Here is a 6,159-nt window from a genome sequence, read left to right as displayed (position 1 = left end):
GGCGGCGGCGGCGGCGGCTCCTCCCCGACCCCGGCCCCCGCCGCCTCCTCCGGCTCCTCCGCCTGGCGGGGCCGCGGCGCGAGGCTCAGCCCCGGCGGCCGGGGAAGGCGGCGGCGACGCGGCTGACTTTGCAAAGTTTGGGAGGAGGCCGAGGCCCGGGGGCGGCGCGCGGGGCTCCAGCCGGGGCGGCGGCGGCCTGGGGGTGCGGCGGGGCGCGCGCGCGCGCGCGGGACCCCAGGCCGCGGACCCCGGGCGGGGAGGCGGGCGGCGCCCTCACGACCCCCCCCCCCCCCGAGGACGAGGAGCGGGAGCGGGAACCCGGCCCGCCGCCGCCGCCGCCGCCGCGCCCGGTCGCAGACACAAAGCCCCCGGCCGGGAAGCCGCCGCCAGCACCCGCTCCGGGGCGGGCGGGCGACGGACGTGGCGCGGCCCCGCGCGAGGACGGGCTCGGGGAGGGGGAGGGAGGGAGGAGGGGGCCGCGGCCTCGACCCGCCCCCCGCCGCCTCCGCCCCCGCCGCGTGCTCCGCCTCGGCCACACCCCCCGCGGCCCCGGCGCGCGCCCCCCACCCCTCACCCCTCACCTCTCACCTCTCACCCGCCGCCACTTGACAGCTGCACCCCGCGGCGCTCGCCCCCGGGCCGCGCGCCTTCCTCCGGCCTTTCCCGCGCTCCGCCGACCTCCGCGACGCCGACGCCCCGGCTCGGGGGCCTCCACGACGCCACGCGGGAGTCCCCACGCTCAGCCTCCGCGACGCCCCCTCCACACACACACGGACGGACGAGGCTCCACGCCCCGGGCGGCCCTCCCACACCCCGGCCCCCCCCCACGCCCCGGCCCCCCCCCCACGCCCCGGCCCCGCGTGGCCTCGGCCTGGTCGCCAGCCTGGGTCTGGCAGCGAGCGAAGCCTTGTCAGCGGGCCCCGGACACCCCCCGGACACCCCTACCTCCCTGGGCCGGACGCCTGCTTGTGCGGTACCCCGACTTAGCACCAGACACTGGGGTGAGCATCGAGTTGGGGACCCCTCGGGGGGCGAGGCTGGGGGGGCCCTGCTCCTCTGCAGCAGGCGGCGGGGATGGGGGGGGGGCTCCGTCTGTGGCAAGGCCTTAAGCTCCCGCGGTCTTGGGCCTGGGTTGGGAGGCGTGGGGTGGGGGGAAGGAAGGTTTGCTAGCTATCCTACAGCGGAGTGTGTAATCCTCCGTCCCCTAAAACGTGGCTGATGTCCACGTCCCCATCACTGACAAAAGCTTGCTCTCCAAGCCTGCCAGAACGCGGGAAGAACCAAAGCGGAAGTCTCCGTCCCCCCTGGAGCTGAACACAGAGCCCCCAGAACCAGCCAGGCTAGGGTGAACCAAGCGGCCTGCACGGGCAGGCCCAGCAGCAAGACAGAGCCTGCTTTACAAGATACAACGCAGCCTGGCCAAGAGACAGATGTCATCCTGTGCCCAAAGATCTGAGGGTAGGGGGTGGCGTTCCTCACTAGAAGACTCTGGGTCAGCACGGAGCAAGGCTGGTAACAGGAGGTACATAGCCAAAGGCTCCCACAGACTGGGACGGAAGCCCCGATGGCAGGCAGGAATTCTGCACACCACTGTGTCCTTACCGCAGTCCCACATACTAAGTGTTCAAAAAATACTTGGTGACTAAGTGTGTGACGAAATGGACTGGAAGTGGGCCTGGGACAACTGGACCGGCAGAGCTGTGGCGTGATAATGCCCCTGGTAATATGATGAAAGGAAAGTGTTCAGGACAAATGGTAACATGATAAAAGCAAAAGTGGATCCAATGCCCTTCCCTCACAGGAACTGATGAGCGTAGAAGACGCGCAAAGCACTCTGAAAACACCAGTCAATATGGAAACTTTTTTAAAATTATTATTACATAACCCTAGGGAAAGGAGACTTGTTGAGGAAGGTCATTGCTAAGAGATTGGAATTCGCCACCCCCCCCCCTTTCCTGGTATTGAACATTGAACCCAAGAAATTTGGATTTTATCCTAAAAACTGGGGAAACAATAAAGACTTTAAGCAGGTGAATGCCATCCGTAGGTCTGCATTTTAGGAATACTGTCCCTAACTATAAAGTGAAAGATGGATTGGAGAGGCACCAAACAGTGCCAAGTTAGGCTTGGTATAGCATGCCTGTAGTCTCAACTGCTTGGAAGGCTGAGGTAGAAAGATCACCTACCTGAGCTTATAAATTCAAATCCAGTGAAGCAACAACAAGAAGTGTTCCTACTGCATTCATGCTGCTATGACAATGGTATTATTTATAAAGAAGGTAAATGTATTTCCCACAGTTCTGGTGACTAGCAAATCCAAGATGAAGTCAGGAGCGGCTAGTAAGGGCTGCCTCCTGCTTTCCAAGTTGCACTGTGAATGCGGACTCCTGGGAAGAAGCAGGCAGGAGGCAGAAAGGTAAAAGATATTAGGAAAAGAAAGCAGGAAGACTGGGAGTTCCAGGCCAGCCTGGCTATAATAGTGAGATCCTATCTTAAAAAACAAAAACCAGAGGCTGGGAAGGTGGCTCAGTGGTAGAGTGCTTGCCTTGCATGCATGAGGCCCTGGGTTCCATTCCTCAGCACCACATAAGCAAAAAGAAAAAAGCGGGAAGTGGCGCTGTGGCTCAAGTGGTAGAGTGCTAGCCTTGAGCTGAAGAGCTGAGGGACAGCGCCCAGGCCCAGAGTTCAGGCCCCACGACAGGACCCAAAAAAAAAAAAAAAAAACCCAGAAAGGCAAAAACAAAAAGAAAGGCAAACTCCCTCTACCCTCCTTGCAAAGATGCCTAATTCTATTCATGCTGTTGTAGTCCTGGTGGTCATTTCATAAAGGTCCAACCTCCTAATGCTATCACCTGAATTTTGAAGGAGACATATTGAAAGCAGAGCAATTGAGAAATGATACACATACACAAAAAGAGGAGAATGTCAGCGGGGTGAGGACTCTGTAAAAGTAGTACAGACTGATAATATGGTAAGGGTTCAAACATGGAAGACATTTACACACATCCTTGGTTTAGATGACCCAGAACAGAGGAAGAACTTTCGGTTGGGATGAGCTATGTTGAGTCTGAAGTGGGGAATCTAGCAGACAGATACATTGATACAACCCATAATACCCCAGGTTACACACTCCAGTCCAAGGAATTCTATTAGCAATTATGAGTGAACTGTTTATCACTTATATAATCAGTTATAATAAATTTTGTGATGCAATAACCCAATATTTGATAGCCTTCAAAACAATAAAAACCAGTCACTTACTTGTAGTAGTTCTGTGGCTAGACCATTTGTGCGGGGTCAGCAGGAAAAGCTGTGCTGCTTCAGCAGGACATTATAGTGATGACTAGGTAGACTCCAGGATCCGTGGGGACAGTGGCCTTGTGTGGCTGGTGGCTGGCAGGTTGGTAAATGGGCCATCTGTTAGCATCCAGCCGGCTAGTATGACCTCCTTCATCTAAGTAGTAGTTTCTAGATTTCCAACAATGCCAAGAGAAGGTTAAGTCCTTGCATGCAAACATTTGTCAACCTTGCTTAAATCTCATTTTTGTCAATCCCATTTTCAATGTGGAATTTGGCTTATACAAAAATTTGGATATAAAGAAGGCAGAGCAAATGACTGCAATCATCTATCATGTGTGTCCTTTTCTGACATTCCTGAGGATGGGAGAGAGAAACAGGAACACATGGTACTCTTAAAAAAGAAAAAAAAAACACAAAACAAAAAACCGAAATTCTCTTTTCTCCCTCATGGCATCTGTCATGTTCTTCTACTCTTGTTCATCTTGGAAATGTCAGAGTCCTACAAAGATTCATCAGTATGCCTCAACGCTGCTAGCCAGATGCCAGATACAGTACAAACCTGCTCCAGTACCAATTTTTATATGTCAAAGGAAATCTGAAGTCCCCTCTAAAAGCCTGGCCCCGGGTCCATGCAGAAGTGGAAAGAGTGACTTCTTCCACATAACACCATTATACTTGTTTTTTTTGTTGTTGTTATTTTTGCCAGTCCTGAAGCTTGAACTCAGCCTGGGCGCTGTCTCTGAGCCTCTTTGTGTTCAAGGCTAGCACTCTTGAGCCACAGCGCCACTTCCACCTTTTCTGATTAATTAACTGGAGATAGGAGTCTCACCAACGTTTCCTGCCTGGGCTGGCTTTGAACCTGCGATCCTCAGATCTCAGCCTCCTGAGTAGCTAGGATTATAGGCGTGAGCCACCAGGGCCTGGCAGCCCATTACACTTTTTATGTCTTCAATATGATAGAATTCCTACCAAAAATATTCTTACACACCTGACACAGCTGATCCTTATTCCATCTCTCTAATATTACCAAAAGAAATCAGCAGTATGTATTATTTTGAGACTAGCTTTCTTTCCAAAAGACTGTACTTTCCTCCAGTTACATCTACATTGTGGTGTCAGTATTTTGTCTTTTTACTGCCTGTCAGTATTCCACATGAATGGATATGTCACAGCTTGTAGTTTGTTTTCTTTTTCCCGCCGGTTGTGGGGCCTGACCTCTGGGCCTGGGCACTGTCCCTCAGCTCTTCAGCTCAAGGCAAGCGCTCTACCACTTGAGTCACAGGGCCACTTTCGGCTTTTTCTGCTTATGTGGTGCTGAGGAATCGAACCCAGGGCCTCATGCATTGCAAGGCAAGCTCTCTACCACTGAGCCACCTTCCCAGCCCTTTTTGTTTTTTGGTCCGGTTGTGGGGCCTGAACTCTGGGCTTGGGCGCTGTCCCTCAGCTCTTCAGCTCAAGGCTAGCACTCTACCACTTGAGCCCCAGCACCACTTCCGGCTTTTTTTCCCCCTGCTTATGTGATGCTGAGGAATCAAACCCAGGGCCTCATGCATGCAAGGCAAGCGCTCTACCACTGAGCCAACTTCCCAGACCCACAGCTTGTTTTTTTAAAATCATTTTCTCATTGAAGGACACTGGAGTAATAAAGTCATTATGAACATACATATATAAATTCTTGCCTGAAAATAGGCTTCAATTTCCTGACATAAAGATCCAAGAATGCAAGTTCTGGATCATGTGGAGACTCCATTTTCAATATTATAAGGGCTGTCCACCTATTTTCCAAAGTGTAGAGCTTTTTATTTTTTTGTCAGTTGTGGGGCTTAAACTCTAGGACTGGGCGCTGTCCCTCAGCTCTTCAGCTCAAGGCTAGCGCTCTACCACTTGAGCCACAGCGCCACTTCCGGCTTTTTCTGTTTATGTGGTGCTGAGGAATCAAACCCAGGGCCTCATGCATGCAAGGCAAGCACTCTACCACTGAACCACCTTCCCACATGTATGCACACGTGTACATGCAGCAATAATAGGGCTTGAACTCCCTTACTTTTTGTACTCAAGGCTGGGACTACACACTTGAGACATACCTCTACTTCTGGCATTTTGGTGGTTAGTTGGGAATCAGAATCTTATACTCTACCCAGCTGGCTTTGAACCTCAATCCCTCAGATCTCAGCCTCCTGAGTACCTAAGATTACAGGTGTAAGCCAGCTGCAGTATCACATTTTTAAGTGACATAACTCCAAGGCACTTTATTATTATTTTTTTGCCACTCCTGGCGCTTGGCCTGGGCGCTGTCCCTGAGCTTATTTTGCTCAAGGCTAGTACTGAGCCATAGAGCAACTTCCAGCTTCTCTGTTCATGTGGTACTGAGGAATCAAACCCAAGGCTTCATGTATGCTAGGCAAGCACTCTACCACTAAGCCACATTCCTAGCCTTTTTTTTGGGGGGGGGGGGGAGTCCGGTCATGGGACCTGAACTCTGGGCCTGGGCGCTGTCCCTCAGCTCTTCAGCTCAAGGCTAGCGTGCTACCACTTGAGCCACAGCGCCACTTCTGGCTTTTTTCTTTTTGCTTATGTGGTGCTGAGGAATCCAACCCAGGGCCTCAGGCATGCAAGGCAAGCGCTCTACCACTGAGCCACCTTCCCAGCCCCTAGCCTGTCTTTTTGTTGTTGTTGTTGTTGATTGTGGGGCTTGAACTATGGGCCTAGGTGCTGTCCCTTAGCTCTTCAGCTCAAGGCAAGCACTCTACCACTTGAGCTACAGCACCATTTCCAGTTTTCTGGTGGTTTATTGGAGGTAAGAGTCTCATGGCCTTTCCTGCCTGGGCTGGCTTTGAACTGTGATCCTCAGATCTCAGC

The sequence above is a fragment of the Dipodomys merriami genome, unplaced genomic scaffold (genome assembly GCF_024711535.1).
Source record: "Dipodomys merriami isolate MVZ:Mamm:240054 unplaced genomic scaffold, mDipMer1.0.p SCAF_48, whole genome shotgun sequence".
Lineage (NCBI taxonomy): Eukaryota > Metazoa > Chordata > Mammalia > Rodentia > Heteromyidae > Dipodomys > Dipodomys merriami.
The sequence above is the reverse complement of the archived record's forward strand: the minus strand, read 5'-3'. Positions refer to the sequence as shown.